Below are 19,327 nucleotides of genomic sequence, written 5' to 3'. Positions count from 1 at the left end.
TCTTAGAGAAAGGACTTACCTTTTGTCCAACATCCCAAATCAACAAAATTAAGGATATCCACCTTTTTGTGCGCAACCTCTTGGTTAAAAGCTTGTTTTTCAAAAAACAATCATGTGAGGAGCAAACCTATACCTGTTGCTCCACTTCAAAGAACAATTTACTGAGTTGCTTGATGAAAATGATTCTGACAACCCACTAGACCTTACCGATCTTGAGACAATTTTAGTAGATGCCAAGGTAGACAGCACTTATTCTGCTCTCACCACTCTGCCTCCTACCACTTTAAAGAAAAAATCAAATTGGTATCCTGCTCCCAGTTCTAATCCAAATGCGGCAACCTTTTTAAAGTCCGTGGCTAAGGATATTCAAGAGATCAAGGTTGCAGCACATACAACTGGTAGTCTGTCCCAGTCTGAGTTGCAAGCCTTAAAAACATTGACGGCTCATTTAAATATCACCTTCAAGCCAGCCGATAAAGGGGGAATATCATCATTCAGGATAACATCGACTATATACAGATGTGTAATGACATCTTAACCACTTCAGCCCCGGAAGGATTTACCCCCTTCCTGACCAGAGCACTTTATGCGATTCGGCACTGCGTCGCTTTAACTGACAATTGCGGGGTTTTTTTGTGTTTGTTTGTTTGTTTTGTTTTTGTTAATTGATTAGAAATAGGAAAAAGGAAACGAGCGATGTCAGGTTTGCTACCTGAATCCCTTTTATATACCTCTCCTAGTAGATAACAAGGGGCGGCGCCAGTCGGGGACTGGCCCTATAAATGACTATATTGATCTGCACCGCCAGATATTAGACGAATGAGGTTATATTGCAGTTGTAATCTGTATGTTATATTGTTTTTTTTCTGTTGTATTGACCTGACTTTGCCCGCTGTGGGTGTTAAAAGTTATATTTGAAAAAAAATAAATAACTGACAATAGTACGGTCGTGCGACGTGGCTCCAAAACAAAATTGACGTCCTTTTTTTCCCACAAATAGATTTTTCTTTTGGTGGTATTTGATCACCTCTGCAATTTTTATTTTTTGCGCTATAAACAAAATAAGAGCGACAATTTTGAAAAAAAACGCATTATCTTTTACTTTTTGCTATAATAAATATCCCCAAAAAATATATTAAAAAACATTTTTTTTTTCCTCAGTTTAGGCCGATACGTATTCTTCTACATATTTTTGGTAAAAAAAAAAAAAAAAAATCGCAATAAGCATTTATTGATTGGTTTGCGCAAAAGTTATAGCATTTACAAAATAGGGGATAGTTTTATGGCATTTTTATTAATAATTTTTTTTTTTTACTAGTTTTGGTGGCGATCAGCGATTTTTATTGTGACTGCGACATTATGGCGGACACATCGGACATTTTTGACACATTTTTGGGGCCATTGTCATTTATACAGCAATCAGTGCTATAAAAATGCACTGATTCCTGTGTAAATGACACTGGCAGTGAATGGGGTTAACCACTAGGGGGGCGGGGAGGGGTTAAGTATGTCCTAGGGGAGTGATTCTAACTGTCAGAGGGATGGGCTGTGTGTGTGACGTCACTGATCTCTGCTCCCGATGACAGGGAGCAGAGATCAAGTGACACTGTCACTAGGCAGAACGGGGAGATGCTGTTTACAACGGCATCTCCCCATTCGTCCTCTCCGTGAGGCAATCGCGGGTATGTCCGCGGGACCCGCGATCCGACTCACGGAGATCGCGGCAAGCGCGCACACACATGGCGGCAAATTCACAGTAACCTACGGGTACGTTACTTTGCGCAGCCGTGCCATTCTGCCAACGTATATCTACAGGAGACGGTCGGGAACCGGTTAAATAATAGTGAATGGTATTGCTCAAAATCCAAAACCCTAGTTAAAAGCTTTCCAGATCAATTTTATAATCTTGTGGATGAGGCCTTTTATTGTGGAATATTAGAAAAAAATACCTGGGAATTTGTTAGAATAAAATATCCTAAAACTGCAAGTTTTTATGCACTTCCAAAAGGTAAACCTCCAGGCAGACCCATTGTTTCAGGAAAAAGTAGTCTTACTTACAATCTCAGCAAATTCATTGACAATTAGCTGAGACCACTGGTTGAGGAGTTGGCCTTTCATGGTAAAGACACCATTCATTTTTTGCAGATTCTTGAGAGCCTCCACGTCAATGGCCAGACCATTTTGGTGGCCATTAAAGTCGAGGCTCTCTATAGTTCCATAACTCATGCAAGAGGACTGTCCGCTCTGGGTGATATTCTCAGGCGTCAGAGCCATTTTGAGCCCACGTGTGTCCAGTCTGTATTATCATGTTTAGATTTTGTGCTTAAACAAAACTTTTTCTGTTTCCTTGATTCCCACTTCCTCCAGGTACAAGGTGTGGCTATGGGCACCCCGTGTGCCCTATCTTACGCCAATCTGTACCTGGGGGAGTGGGAACGTTATCTATTCATGGATGATAATGCATCTAAGTTTACTGACCATGTAACAGCATGGTATCCTTACACTGATGACATTGTCACCTGGGATGGCCCAGTCACACTTCTCAATCAATTTCTGGAATACATCAATTCTCAGAATGAATTCAATCTGAAATTCACCATAAATTTTAGTATGGAAGCAATAAAATTTTTGGATTTGAATCGATTTGAATGTAAATAAACATCAAGATGGGGGGGCGTGGCCTGGACCGGCATGGTGTAGGGAGCAAGACACGGGAGCTCCGCTTGCCAATAATCCGAACTAATAGATCCTGGAGCTAATACTGCCTATTTTTCACCCACAGCTGGATCCCCCACCTCCCCCTGCCCGTGGGGATCATGTCACCGCCGAAGCAGAAAACGGATCCGGCCGCAAAGCTGGCAAAATATAGAAACACAGACAAGGAAGCCGGGGGGAAAATGGCGCCGACTCCTCTCCACATGCAGACCCAGCGGCGGAGGACACTGCACGGGTGCTTGAAGCAATCTCGGATTGTAAAAGCACCTTGACTAGTAAAATCGAGGAAGTCAAGGTGGATGTGTCATTAATACGCCAGGATTTACAAAAACTAAGAGACCGGGTCACGGAGACAGAAGTTCGTATCAGCCAGGTGGAGGATGAACTGCCACCACTACAAGTCCACACTGAACGCTTACAACATCAACTAAACATGGTGCTAGCTAAACAAGACGATATGGAAAATCATCTGAGAAGATGCAACTTGCGCTTTATAGGTCTGCCTGAGGGCTCGGAGGGCTCCGATCCCCCCTCATTTCTTGAGAATTTGCTGGTTAGCACATTTGGGAGAGCCGAGTTCTCTACTTCCTTTGTGGTTGAACGGCGCACAGGCTGGCGGCTAAACCCCCTCCCCAGGGCGCACCGCCAAGGACATTTATTGCTAAAATGCTTAACTTCCATGACCGGGACGCTGTTCTCAGGCTGACCAGACTAAAGGGTAACATCCCCTTTAAAAAAACAGAAATCAAGGTATTCCCGGACTTCTCGGCGGAAGTACAAAAGAAAAGGGCCCTGTTTACAGAGGCGAAGCGTCAGCTGCGGATCCGCCATTATTCCTATGCGATGCTCTTTCCGGCGCGGCTGCGGGTTGCCGGCGAGGACCGGGCACATTTCTCTCTGCTAAGACCCACAGCAGCTCTAATTGCATATAAATGAAAAGACCTCTGGTCGGGAGATGTGGGGGGGCTGGAGGATGATGAATGGGAAGACGCCCTAGATACCTGCAAAAAAGTTTCCACTAAATTGTCGGATTGCCTCACGCAGCTCTACATTTTACACAGATCATATCTGACCCCTCTTCGCCTTGTCAAGTACAAGCCTAATCAAAATCCAAACTGCCCCCAATGTGATAGTGCTTCCAGCACTTTCTTCCACCTCATTTGGTTACGTCCAGCAATACAAGATTATTGGTCCCAGATAGTGAAGTTCATCTATGATGAGATGGGCTCTCCTCTAACACTATGCCCTAAACAGTGCTTACTAGGGGTGTTCCCGGACCCTGACTCGGATAAATTTCATAAAATATTTCTCCAGGAGTCGCTCTTCATAGCTAGATTACTGATAGCTAGAAAATGGCTACAAACTGCACCTCCAACGCTTCACGAGTGGACATCTGCTATTAATGTTTTACCATATAAAAAGGAAATTTATGCTCACAAGGGATGCCCGACCAAATATGGCAAAATATGGGACACCTGGTTAGAAAATGCTGGTTAGAAAATGCCTCCACCTGTAATACAATGTCTGACTAACGCACTTAGGGGCTAATGAATCTTATTAAAGTACAAAAATCTGGTTATGTGATGTCCCTCTATTATACAATTGCTCAAATGTTGGTAATATGTATATGAATGTTCTGCTTAATACTTCCAATATGCAGAAGTTTTGTTTTGGTTTTTTTTTATATTTTTTTTTTTTTTTTTTTTACTGTAACCCGAACAAAATGCCACTGTACCACTGATCTATGTATCCTGTATGCAATTTACTCTTCCAATAAAAACACCACGTTAATTGTAAAAAAAAAAAAAAACATCAAGATGGACATTTATTAAGTAGTCTTTATCGTAAACCTACTGCAGGGAACACTATTCTGGAAGCCTCTAGTTTTCATCATGTTCCCTTGCTAAATTCCATTCCGTATGGCCAAGTTCTACTGATGCACTTTTCGAAGATGAGGTGGCCAAACTTAGAGTTAGATTAAAAGCTCGGGGGTATTCAGTTCTGAAAAGGGCCCATCATGAAGGCAAAAAAAAAAACAGGCTCAATTTTATTACTCCCTACAAAGAAAGTAGTTCTATCCGAGTAATCCGAGTTGTCACTCAATACACATCTGAACATATAAAAGTCAGGAAAAAAACATTGGCATTTACTTTATACTGATGCCACCATGGCACCACTTCTGGGCGAACGTCCTTTAATTACAGACGGGCCCCCTCCCCTCGGGACAAATTAGTGCATAGTGAACTTACTACTAAACACGACATACAAAAATATTGCGGTACCTTTCAGCGTGGACATTGTGGATACTGCAAATGTATGGACACCCGAAAAATTATCACATTGCCGAATGGGGAAAATTTCAAACCGAGAAAATATACAAACTGCCACACCACTGGTGTGGTATATTTACTCACCTGTGAGTGCAGTAGTTTCTATGTCGGTAAGACTAAGCTGGAGTTTTGGCGTCGTATTTACTGCCATGTAGTGAGCATTTAGAAACAAGATCTAGCCCTGCCCCTGGGAAGGCATAGTGCCTCCATACACGGCGATAGATGTCCAGAAATTAAATTTTTGGCACTTGACCATATTGGGCCCACTTCTCGAGGAGATGATTATAACAAACTATTGTTACAGACCAAACTCAGAAGGGTTTTTCATCTGAAGGCTACCATGCCCCCTGGATTGAATGAAGCCTTTAATTTTAGGCCATATGTTCCAGGATTTGAGTCAGTTTTTTTCTTTTGGGCATACATTTCTATACTTGCTATTTGTGATCTCAGACTGGTATTGAGTGGTCTTGTTGATACCCGCCTTCATCAGAGGGCTGTTGTTGATTGGACCCCTTGTTAGGAGTCAATGGTGGGCGGCTGGATCTTGTGCAGTAATGACATATGTATGTTAGCATTAACCTGCTGATATTATGATATACAGTATACTGGTATGATGTTCCAATTTAATGTAATTGTTTTATTATGCAATTCAACATATCTTCTTGCCTCATTGATTTGCTTTATTCCATTTGACTACAGAACCTGGTTGTTATACCTTCTCAAGCGGATAAGTTGTTTACCCTTTTTGTCTTTATTTTTACTCATTGGCCTTGGGGTTGGCTGCCTTCCCTACCTCCTGCTCACAGATCTAGGATTGGATAGCTTTACTCCCAGTGTGCTGGGGTCCCGATCGGCCTCCTCAGGTTTGTTTGGAGATGCGGCTCTGGTCATCCCAATTTTGGCTAAGTTGGTCTTTTCTGGGCCACCGTATGCTTGCGCTCCATCGTAGAGCATGGGCGTGGCCTTCGCGCGGCATTATGATGCTGCCCCGCCCTGTGTGACGTGGTCGTGCCGTGTTGCCAGGGGACTCGAGGGAGGTGCTATTGCGCGAATATTTCGCGCCGTATCCTCCCTCTCACACTGCACCAGCTGATTCCAATCACGATCAGCATCGCGATTGGCTTTTCCCTCCACACAGGTGCTCATATACCGGCCCCCAGATCTCCTTTGTTGATACTGAGGGAGCGTCTGGTTGTGAGCACATTCTACTTATTGGAAAGGTTAGTTTATTTATTACCTTTTACAGGTTTTGGCACTCTTTGTCCTGTATTAATATACTCTATGAGCTGTCGGGACATATGATTGTTTAAAGCCTGGTGCATTTGTTGGTTATAATTTCCCAACAAATCTATTTTTGTATACCATACACTTATACTACCTTTTATATCATTTGTAACAGCATTGGTTCCAGTCTGTTTGGTGGGTGATTACTACGTGCCCCGCCACACTTGAGCCCTCGTAGTGAAGCAAGTCCCGGTCCCCAGTTGATTTGGGTGTCGGGAGGGTTCGGATGTGATTGGTTTGCCATGTAAGTAGGCTAATTCATGTATTACATTTATGCTTGCATTATGTGTAGCATGGTCAGCTATTTGACTTGACATTTATTAAAATCATTACTCTGTATTAAGATGAATTGATATTTATACACCCTTTTTCTCTTTTGTAGAAACCTTATATCCATTTTGAGTCAATAACGTAAAACCTCTGAAGAAGGACTTTGAGTCCGTAACACGCAAGGTGTTATTCACAGTGTATTGATCGTCGCCAGTCCTTTGCACAGGATGGTGTTTTTTCTACACAACTGTATCACTTAGGGTATTCAATATGGTTTTATATAATGTATGTATTGTTTGTACATGATGTAATAAAATTTATACCTCTGACTTTATCTGTCTATTAATGACCCTTAGGGGTTTCTCACCGTACTTCTGGTACCAGGTGTGTTTTTTCTCTGCTCCTGTATCCAGGTCTGTTCTGGACTTGTTTACCAGTGTCTTCAAGCCAGCCTGCCTGCACTTGCCTGAGCTCCAGTTCATGCTGATCTCATTCCTGCTAGCTGATGTACCCAAGTTCCAGCCCATGGCTTCCAAGTACCGGCCTACTCCAGTCTCCAGCATGACAGTTGTTCCTGGTCCCATCCCGGCTCTACCATCAGTTCCGGTCCAGCTCCACTGCTAGCAACTCTGCCAGGCACTCGTGCGACTCAGCACTCTCGTGCCTCCTGTTTACTCTACCAGGGGGCTCGAGTCAGAGGTGTAACAGAGGCCTCCCTCTGCATATCAGACTCTACCACCAGGTACGTGACAGCCCCAAGACAAAGTCAGAGGAAGATGGAGTGGGGAAAAGAATCTCCAAGATAGTATTCTCAGAAATACTACCGGTACCTAAAGCCACACCAGAGAGGCAGCGGGAGATTAGGGAACTTAATAAGTAGCTGAGGAGCTGGTGTAGAAAGGAGGGGTTTGGGTTCCTGGAGAACTGGGCTGAATTTTTAGTCGGTTACCGGCTCTTTAGTAGGGACGGACTGCACCTAAATGGGGAGGGTGCAGCTCAGCTGGGAGAGAAGATGGACAAAAAGTTAGAGGAGCTTTTAAACTAGGTGATGGGGGGGGGGAGATAGCCAGCTTGGAACAAGGTTCAGCGGGTAGTATTGGGGACATTAGCGGTAGGGAGACTAAAATACCTAAACCCAAGGTAAGTAACTTGACAAATCCAGATTGCAGCCTCATAACCAACAAGGAGATAGTATGCGACCGGAAAAAACTACAAGGCTTGTACACTAATGCTAGAAGTCTGGCTGACAAGATGGGAGAACTGGAGCTGCTGATGTACGAGGAGGATTTCGATTTTGTGGGAATCTCAAAGACTCGGTTTAACAGCTCTCATGATTGGTTGGCAACCATGCAGGGGTATTCCCTATATCGCAGAGATAGGGAGGGTAAAAAAGGGGAAGGGGTACGTTTGTACATCACGAATGATGTGCAAGTGAATGTGAGGGCCGACATCATAATGGAGCAAGGGAGGAGTCCTTATGGGTGGGGCTTCAAGAGGGAGGAAACTAAGGGGAAAGTAATACTGGGTGTATGCTACAGGCCCCCTAACCAGAGGGAGGAGGGGGAGGCGGACCTCCTACCACAGTTTGGAATGGCTGTAAGGATGGGAAATGTCATTATAATGAGGGATTTTAGTCATCCAGATATAGACTGGGCAGAAGGAACCGTGCACATTCGTATAAGGCTCATTTCCTAAATATCTTGCAGGACAATTTCATGGGTCAGATGGTGAAAGCACCAACAAGAAACAATGTGTTACTAGACCTACTGATTACTAACAATACAGACCTGATCGTGGGCAACTTAGAAAACAGCGACCACAGGTCAATTAGTCACAGTATAAATCACAGAAATAGGAAGCACAAGGGTAATACAAAGACACTGAATTTCAAAAGGGCCAACTTCCCTAAACTGCGCTCTTTCTAGATGATATTAAAGAAGATAAAATCCTAGGAACAAAAAACACGGAGGAAAAATGGGAGTGCTTTAAGAGCATACTACATAAAAAAGGTATTGGCCAGTGCATTCCAATGGGAAATAAATTTTAAAAAGAGCTAATACAAATCCTGGGTAGCTCAACTCCAACGTAAAAATGCATATAAAAGCAAAGAAAAAGGCCTTCAAAAAATACAAACGCTGAGGGGTCATTGTCAGCATTCCAACTTTACAAAGAATGCAATAAGAAATGTAAGGGTGCAATCCGGAGAGCTAAGAAAGAACACAAAAGACATATAGCAGAGAAAAGTAAAAAAAATCCCAAGAAATTCTTTAAGTATATAAAATAGTAAGAAAGGGAGGCCAGATCATACTGGCCCCATAAAGGATGATGAAGGGAATCTGGTTACAAAAGACGGAGAGATGGCAAAGGTTTTGAATAAATTCTTCTGGTTTAGTCTTCACAAGGGAAACGGGGGGATAAAGTAACCAAGACTGTAATGTTAATTTTCATAGCAAGTCACAGGAAGCACCCTCGTGGTTAACCACTTCAATACAGGGCACTTTTACACCTTCTTGCCCAGACCAACTTTCAGCGCTGTCGCACTTTGAATGACAACTGCGCGGTCATGTTACGCTGTACCCAAACTAAATTTTTATCATTTTGTTCCCACAAATAGAGCTTTCTTTTGGTGGTATTTGATCACCTCTGCGGTTTATTTTTGGCTAAACAAATAAAAAAAGACCGAAAATTTTGAAAAAAATAAAAGTTTTGCTTTTGTTTCTGTTATAAAGTTTTGTAAATAAGTACGTTTTCTCTTTCACTGATGGGCACTGATAAGATGGCAATGACTAGCACTGATAAGGCAGCACCGATGAGCGGGCACTGACAGGCACCGACGATGGGCACAGATATGCGGCACTGAGGGGCACTGGTAGGCGGCACTGATGGGCATTGATAGGCGGCACTGGTGGGCACTCATGGGTGGCACTGGTGGGCACTGAAAGGCTGCAAAGATGGGTACTTATGGGTGGCACTGATAGACAGCACTGATGGGCATTGATACGAGGCATCTCTGGTGGCACTGGCAGTGGTAGGCATTGTAAGTGGGCACTGATTGGCAGCTGCCTGGGCATTGATTGGCAGCTGCCTAGGCATAGATTTGCATTTCCCTGGAGGTCTAGGGGGGCATACCTGGTGGTCCAGCGTGAATGGCCATCCTGGTGGTCCTGGGCGGCATGATGGTGGTCCTGGGCGGGATCCGAGGGGGGGGGCTACGCTGATAAACAATCAGCACAGACCCCCCCTGTCATGAGAGCAGCCAATCAGCTCTCCTCTACTCGCGTCTGTCAGACGAGAGTGAGGAAAAGCCGATCACCAGCTCTTCCTGTATACATCGTGATCAGCCGCGATTACTACGTTAGCCATGTCCAAAGAGTCTTCGTCAGAGACTCTTTACCTAGATCGGAGTTGCGGTGTGTCAGACTGACACACCGCAACAACGCACACCGCAATGCGCACCCCCTGGGGCTTAATATCCTGAGGACGTCATATGACGCCCAGTCAGGGTGTTGAAACCACTTTACCGCCGCCATTTTTCTATATGGTGGGCGGCAAGTGGTTAACAGAGAACAGAATTAGAAATAGACTTGAAAAACTTAACATAAAAAGGTCACCAGGACCAGATGGCTTGTGCCCGAGGGGCCTTAAGGAACTTAGGTGATAACCAGACCATTGTTCCTAATTTTTGTAGACAGTTTACTGACTGGAATCGTACCAGCTGATTGGAGAAAAGCCAACGTGGCACCAATATTTAAAAAAGGGCCAAGATATATCCCGTGCAACTACAGACCAGTTAGCCTAATATCAATATTCTGCAAGCTATTGGAGGGGATGATAAGGGACTATATACAAGATTTAAGTAATGAAAATGGCATTTTTGGTAGTAATCAACATGGATTCATGAAAAATCATTCTTGCCAGACCAATCCATTACCTTCTATGAAGTGAGCTGCCATCTAGATAAAGGAAGGCCTGTGGATGTGGTGTATCTGGATTTTGCAAAGGCATTTGATACAGTTCCCTACAAACGTTTACTGCACAAACTAAGGTCTGTCAGCATGGACCATAGGGCGGTACCTGGATTGAAAACTGGCTACAGGGGCGAGTCCAAAGAGTGGTGATAAATGGGAAATACTCGGAATGGTCTGGTGTGGAATGTAGGGACCAATCCCAACCAATTACAGGAAAACCCCTAGCACGCACCCGCAGCGATCAGGGACAGCGTGTGTCCCTCGGACACATCGCTTCCTCGATCACGATAAACAGCCAATAAAATTGGCTGTTTACCACGTGACCGGCTGTGTCCAATCACAGCCGGTCACAAATGTAAACACTGAGGAGCAGTTACTATCTGATCCCTGCTCTCTCCTCACACACCGATCGTGTGAAGAGAGAGCAGGGATCAGTGAGTGAAATCAGTGTCTGTCTATTACTGTATTACTGTGCACAACATGCCCCCCCCCCCCCCAAAAGAGGACCTGTCAGAACTTCTGTTCATCTGGATCTGTCAGTCACACGGTCCATCTGTCACACAGCCCACCACCGGTACCGTCACCCATACCACCGCACAGGCCAGCCACCAGTACCGCCACACAGGCCCGCCATCGGTACTGCCACACAGGTCCACTAGTACCACCATCTTTACCGCTACTAATACTGCCATCGGTATATCTACACAGGCCCACCACTAATACTGCCATCGGTATATCTACACAGGCCCACCACTAATACCACCATCGGTATACCTACACAGGCCCGCCATCGGTATCAGCACATAGGCCCGTCACTAATACCGCCATCAGTACCGCCACACAGGCCCATCACCAGTACTGCCATCGGTACCGCCACACAGGCCCCACCACTAGTACCGCCACACAGGCCCGCCACCAATACCATCGTCGATACCACCACACAGGCCTGCCACCAGTACCACCAGCAGTACCGTCAAACAGGCCTGCCATCCATACCATCACACAGGCCCGCCAATAAGCACCGCCATCATGTCTCAAAGGTTTACACACCTGAGCAGGCATATGCCATCCTTATCATGTCGAATGATGAAAGCAGCGGGGAGCTCTCATCATCCGATTCTGGTTCAGAATATGAGCCAGTAGAGGATAGAGAATCAGAGTCCGAGTCAGTGGAGGAAACCGCCCTTCCTAAAAGAATAAGGAGGTCAGGACCAAGATCAGAAGACCTGCCTACCACCAGCAGCGCCAGACCCCAGGAAGAGGAGCCTAGTACTAGTACAAGAATATGGTCGACCAAACCAATCTGTAGGCAGAGCAATTTATTGCTGCCAAGCACAATTCATCCTATGCCCGCCTCCTATGTTAGAAATATGAAGGACCTTCAAAAAATGTGATCGGTAGTCAGAAAATTATATGTGTAATTTATGCTCCTAGAACGCCTGGAGGTGTTACTTGGATGTTGGGCCTCTGTATGTGGCCAGGCTGTGTAAAAGTCTCAAACCTGTGGTATCGCCATACTCAGGAGCAGCACAATGTATTTTGGGGTGTCATTTTTGTTATGTACATGCTATATGTTAGAAATATCTTATAAATGGACAACTTTGTGTAAAAAAAAAAAATGCGTTTTAATTTTTTTTCCCCACATTTTCCAAAAACTTCTGGAAAAAAAATGAACTGTTCAAAAGACTCATTATGCCTCATAGATTATATTCTGGGGTGTTTGCTTTCCAAAATGGGGTCATTTTGTGGGCAATTCTATTGTCCTGGTACTCCAGAGCTTTCAAAAGTGTAAGAGCGGACACAACTTTGAAGCGTGACATGTTGGTTATCAATTCACTTGGCGTAACATCATCTTTCACAATATAAAAAAAAGATTGGGCTAAGTTTACTGTTGTCTTATTTTTTAATTCAAAAAAGTATTTTTTTCAAAAAAAGTGCGCTCGTAAAATCGCTGCGCAAGTACAGTGTGACAGAAAGTATTGCAACGACCGCCATTTTATTCTCTAGGGTGTTAGAAAAAAAAAATATATAAACGTTTGGGGGTTCTAAGTAATTTTCTAGCAAAAAAAAATATTTTAACTTGTAAACAACAAGTTTGAAAAATAGGCCCGGTCTTAAAGTGTTTAAAGACAACCAAAAGAAAGCTCCATTTGTGAGAAACAAAATGATAAAAATTTTGTTTGGATACAGTGTAGCATGACAGAGTAATTGTCATTCAAAGTGTGAGAGCGTGAAAGCTGAAAATTAGTCTGGGCAAGAAGGTGTACAAGTGCCTGGTATTGAAGTGGTTAATATATTTATAAACGATCTGGAGGATGGGATAAACCGCTCAATCTCAGTATTTGCTGATGATACAAAGTTAAGCAGGGCAATAACTTCTACGTAGGATGTGGAAAACTTACAAGAAGACCTAAACAAATTCATGGGGTGGGCAAGTACATGGCAAATAAGGTTTAATGTGGAAGAATGTAAAGGAACGCATTTGGGTGCCAAAAATGTGAATGCAATTTACTCACTAGGGGGGAGTACCTCTGGGGAATCTAGAATGGAAAAGGACCTGGGGGTCCTAGTAGATGACAGGCTCAGCAATGGCATGCAATGCCAAACTCCTGCAAGCAAAGCCAACAGAATGTTGGCATGCATTAAAAAGGGGATTCACTCCAGAGATAAAACAATAATTCTTCCACTCTACAAGACTTTGGCCACACCTGGAGTATGCCGTCCAGCTCTGGGCACCAGTCCTCGGGGGGGATGTGCTAGAACTGGAGAAAGTCCAGAGAAGGGCAGCAAAGCTAATTAAGGGACTGGAGCAGCTCAGCTATTGGGAAAGACTACAAGCACAAAACTTATTCTTTCTGGAGAAGAGACGCTTGAGAGGGGATATGATATTGATGTACAAATACCATACTGGTGACACTAGCATAGGGAACAAAATTTTCAGTGAAAGGGAATTTAAAAAGACATGCAGCCCTAATCAATTACATTAAAAGAGAAGCTGTTTAACCTTAAACTGCGTAGAGGGTTCTTTACTGTCAGAGCGGCAAGGATGTGGAATTCTCTTCCACAAGCAGTGGTATCAGCAGAGAGGATCGATAATTTCAAAAAATGATTAGCTGGGTACCTTAACGACCACAACATACAGTGGTATACAATGTACTATTAACATAAACGCACACACACAGGTTGAACTGGATGGACTGGTGTCTTTTTTCAACCCCACCTACTATGTAACTACCATAGCGCTAATGAGCGCTGTGGTAGTTCATTGATGCTTCCTACTAGTGTGTAACTGCTTGGTCGCATGATGTATGGCCAAACAGCTTACACAAAGAGTCTGCAAGAGCCCTGCATAGCAACACGATCTGCCGAGTGCAATGCTTTTTTACCTGCAAAAAAGGTGAACTTATTCTTTAATTTCCTGACTTCCTGTGACATTTTTGTAGGATCAGGAGCACTAGAAATACCCGTAAAATGACCACATTTTGCATCCACCTAGGTATATATATTTGTTATTTTGAAATCACACACTTCTTTCTTAAAACCACCAAAAAAAAAGCTCTATCGGTTATACAAAATTGTTTGGGTACATGATTAAATGATTTGTCAGTCAAACTATCATAGCACTAAAAACTGATGGCCTGGTAATGGAGGGGTATTACAGGCTAATATTCAAGTGATTATCTGAAAATACAGAAAAAAGGAAAAAAAATAGGTTATAGTAGTACCTGGCGCCACAGCGTCATGTATCTGCCCCATTAGCATTCACAAGACATTCCTGTGAGGCTGCAGCTGTAATGATGCAAAAAGGGCCGAATCATCATCACAGACTATGTTTCGTGAATGGGAACTTGTCAGACACCAGTGCTGGTATAATTCAAATTTGGCGCTGTGTCAGAAGAGAATGTATGAAAAAGTATTACTATTAACTTTTTAAATTTATTTTACTGATTTAGGTAAATCAGCAAGCTATAATAAGAAAAATAAAAAAACACATCGTAGAGGTATAGGCATACTACTATGTCTTAAAAATATTAAAATTCTTGGTGGCTTGAGTCCAGATTTAATTCAGGCACTTTAAACATATTGTTAATGGGGCACTCATTTTAATTTGTGGGTGCCTTTTGTCATATTTCCAGCCAAACATGAGATATGTAAAAATTAGATCCACGCCTTCTGACTGGGTTCGTCAAATAATGTCAATTTCTTTGCTCATATTAAGTAATTAGGATTTTAAAAGAGCTTCCTTTCCTGCAATGACATATGATGAATAATCAGCCTTCAAGTATATACGTGGTACAACGCAAACTCTTCCTGCAACCAGACCAGATCCATTTAGTAATAAGATTGCATTTTACAGTTCAAACCAGTTTAAAATTCTGCTGTTGATGTGAATCTATTTGTAAACAAATCCAGCAAAGGCTTGAAGCATGGCAAATCATGCATCTAAATAGTAGGAAAGCTCATTAGTGAGATCAGCTGAATAAAGTGCTAAAGTGCAATAATGTTGATTCAGAACTCCCCAGGTGAAGAGTCTTCCCCCTCCCTGGGAAGCATGGTGTAACATTATAGACATTAGCTCTTTATTGGACTGCTCCGTCTAATTACCCTTCTTTCTGGCAAGATGCATGATGCCATTTTCATTGCACTGGAGGACTTAATTAGATTTGACTTGCAAATAAAACCCACAAAAGCAGAGTCATGTCAGTTTCTGTTCTGAATGGCTCTTCGTTTTCTGGTTTGGCATGCCCCGTTAAGAGGATAGTCATTAAAAGTACATTTTCTTATAATGCTTCCGGACAAAAAAAAAGTTCTAATTAAAAAGTCCGTTGTGCACCCCCTTCACATTTCCAGTGGATAACTTTGAATTCCTTTATTGTGTTTTTAATAGTTATTTATAGTTAGAACATCTGTCTGCAAATGTTTGAATATCCTAATTATTCAAATATATACAGTATGTATGTATCTTGTACATACTGAATAGATGTGTATATATATATATATATATATATATATATATATATATATATATACATATACATACATATATACATATATACACACACACAGAAAAAAGTGTAGCGTTTCAGGTATAATGACAATATCACAACAATTTAAATAATAAAAGTCAGATGTAAAATCCAAAAGAAAGTATCCAGAAACACCTCAGTAAGGATGAGCTCCGGCGTGTTCGCACACTCCACGTACCGAGCCCGACAGGAAGTCGGCATGGCGCTGCGCTAATCACAGGCAGTGAGACATTTCCCGATCTCTGCAGCCGCACATCGGGAAATGTCTCACTGCTTGTGATTAGTGCAGCGCCGTGTCGACTTCCTGGTGGGCTCGGCACGTGGAGTGTGTGAACATGCCGGAGCAAATCCTTACACCTCAGAAGTGCCCAGAAGATGTTATGAGATGTGAATCAGCACCTCCCACCAGCAGCAAGCACATAGAGTAGGGGTGCTCAACATTTTAGAGAGCGAGAGCCACAATGAAATGAAATGGTTAAAACTTTTTTTTTTTGTTTTGTTTTTTTTTAATAGCATAAATGAACATTTTTCATTATGAAGAAGCTGGCTTTCAGTGGTTGCAGGAGGAAAATGGGAGAGAGAGGATTGGTTCATGTATATTCCGTCCCCCCATTGCCCCTCCTGTCCAAGTGTAAAACAAAATATGATTGAAAGGCCGCACGGGCCCCCTGGAGCATGGGGTGGGGAGACGATACACACCCCCCACACACCCCCCACCCCCCCCAAAGCACAACTGTAAATGAACCCTTACTGTCCTGAGCTCTGCACCCACAAGATATAATAGAAGGCTATAGCAAAACGCAGCTAGCCTGCAGGAAAGCAGCAGGTGCGCTGCACTGCATCCGTGGATCAGTTTGAAAGCAGCCTAACAGTTGTTAATCTTTTTATAGGTGCTAATAAGCCCCCCCCCCCCCCCTTCACCAGGCCATTTTTTTGCGATACAGCACTGCGTTACTTTAACTCACAATTGTTGGTTATGCAATGCAGTACATTAATGGTGGTATTTGTGCTATAAACAAAAAAAGACCGACAATTTAGAAAAAAAAAAACACCAATATTTTTTACTTTCTGCCATGAAACCTATCCTAACCAAAAAAGGTTAAAGGTGTGTCTAATCACTATTTTTGTGTTTACTATGTGTTGTTTTTCCCTGCTTTGCAGGTAAACAAAATCACTACATCGATGCTAGCAAATCTCTAAGGGGTGTAATATGCCCTATGCAGGAATTTAAGTTGTATAAACCTATCCCTGGCCAAGATCATGGAAGAGATAAATGAGGAGACACAGTCTTCCCATTCCTCTGCCCCAAAGGCAGGGATTTCCGCCCTCCACTTATCCGAGTGAGTTGGCTTAGTATGATATGCCACGGACAGGTATAAGTATAGGGAGGATAGCACTTTTGAGCTGCCTTGTTTACATAGCAAGCTGTCAGGGCCGGGTGCCCACAGTTTCAATGGAGGCGCCGCAGAGAGAAGCGAGGCTTTGTGTGGCCACATCGCTGGACCAAGGGACAGGTGAGTGTTTTTAAAAGTCAGCAGCTACACTTTTTGTAGCTGCTGACTTATAATAAACTAAAAAAAGCCTGGAACTCTGCTTTAACCACTTAGTCAACAAACAGCCCCAGAAGAATTTACCCCCTTCCTGACCAGATCGTTTTTTGCGATTCGGCACTGCGTCACTTTAACAATTGCGCGGTCGTGCGACATTGTACCCAAACAAGATTTACGTCTTTTTTTCCCACAAATAGAGCTTTTTTTTGGTGGTATTTGATCACCTCTGCGTTTTTGTTTGTTTTTTTTGCGCTATAAACAAAAAAAAAGCGACAATTTTGAAAAAAAAAACACAATATTTGGTACTTATTGCTATAATAAATATCCTTTTTTTTTTTTTTTTAAAAAAAAGCTAATTTTCTCTCAGTTTAGGCCGATATGTATTGTTCTACATATTTTTGGTTTGCACAAAAGTTATAGCATCTACAAAATAGGAGCTATTTATTGCATTTTTATTCTTTTTTTGTTTTGTTTTTTACTAGTAATGGCGGTGATCTGCGATTTTTATCGTGACTGCGACATGGCGAACACATCGGACAATTTTGACACATTTTTGGAACCAGCGATCAGTGCGATTAAAAATGCATTGATTACTGTAAAAATGTCACTGGCAGTGAAGGGGTTAACACTAGGGGTTAACTATGTTCCCTGAGAGGTGATTCTAACTGAAGGGGGAGGGGACTAACTAGAGGAAGTGACGGATCGTGGTCCCTAGCTAATAGGAACACACGATCTGTCACTCCTGTCAGAACAGAACAGGGAAATGTGTGTTTACACACACTTGTCCCTGTTCTGTCTCTCCTGGTCACGATCGCTCATGGCCGGCGGTCAGCACGATCGTTGGCCACAAGCATCAGCACCCCCGCTGTGCCAATCCGGACCCCGCGAGCCAACGTACAGCTACGTGGTTTTGCGCAGGGGAGCCAACCTGCCGCAGTATAACTGTGGCGGCTGGTCCGGAAGCGGTTAAGGACACACTCTCATCTGCTCTTTAGTAGAACTTTAGCATTAGTCCTTTAGGTACTTTACCATTAGTCCTCCTTGCTGTAGTGGTTCTGCTGGATCTCTGGTTCTACTCACATTAACTTCTGTGTTCACCTAAGGTGGGTGCTAGGGTTTCTGTCTACACCTTTCTTCCTTCTAGTTGTGCAGTATGAAAACAATTTGTTTTATACTTCAACCACACCTACTCAGTATTCCTTATCAAAGAATGAGGTTTAGTAGCATCCTCCAGAAAAGAAAAGGTCTTCAGTTTAGAGATGGGCTTCATTATGGGCTGCTTTTGTCCAAGATGCACAAATGAAATATTTTGTTGTTCCACTTGAAAAAATTGGAATTTTTCAAGAGGTGCCACAAAGATTTTGGTAGCTGAACCTAACATACATATGTAAACGGTATTAGCACCACACTTGAGGTATTGCCACAAAAGACAGAGTGAGTAATTCTAGCACCAGACCTCCTCTAAACTGGTAACCTGTAAAGGCTTCTAAAGCGCCACTTATGGATAATATATTGTACAGTAGTTTGTTCCATGGGCATATGCAATTTTAAAGTGTATCATGTTAGGTATCTATTTACTATGCGTAGTACCGTCTTTTATAATTTACCAAAAATCTGGTATTATATTGTGCTTGTGTGCACCAAACTTCAAAAAAAGTGATACTAAATACACTCTGTTCAACTTGTATTGTCCCTTCTATTTCTGTATATGGATGATGGCACAAACCACTTTTTTAACCACTTAAGGACCAAGCCTCTGAGATTTGTTGTTAAAAACTGTTTTTTTTGCTAGAAAATTGCTTTGAAAAAAATATATATAATGTTTGGGGGTTCTAACACCCTAGAGAATAAAATGGCAGTCGTTGCAATACTTTGTCATGCTGTATTTGCGCAGCAGTCATATAAGCACACTTTTTTTTAGAAAAAATACACTTTTTTGAATGAAAAAATAAGACAACAGTAAAGTTAGCCCAATTTCTTTTTATATTGTGTAAGATAATGTTACGCTGAGTAAATTGATACCCAACATGTCACGTTTCAAAATTGCGCCCGCTCATGGAATGGCGACAAACTTTTACCCTTAAAAATCTCCAAAGAAGACATTTTAAAAAATTCTACAGGTTGCATGTTTTGAGTTACAGAGGAGGTCTAGGGCTAGAATTATTGCTCTCGCTCTACCGATC

At 42.7% G+C, this 19,327-nt stretch overlaps 1 protein-coding gene across 3 annotated transcripts in view; it reads right to left on the bottom strand.

Annotated features, from left to right (window-relative positions):
- FBXO15 (F-box protein 15) overlaps positions 1-19,327 on the bottom strand; it is a 304,133-nt gene that overhangs the window by 214,650 nt on the left and 70,156 nt on the right. The window lies entirely within an intron of this gene.

The sequence above is a fragment of the Aquarana catesbeiana genome, linkage group LG05, assembly GCF_042186555.1.
Source record: "Aquarana catesbeiana isolate 2022-GZ linkage group LG05, ASM4218655v1, whole genome shotgun sequence".
NCBI classification, from domain to species: Eukaryota; Metazoa; Chordata; class Amphibia; order Anura; family Ranidae; genus Aquarana; species Aquarana catesbeiana.
This window is presented reverse-complemented; position numbering and strand designations above follow the sequence as displayed.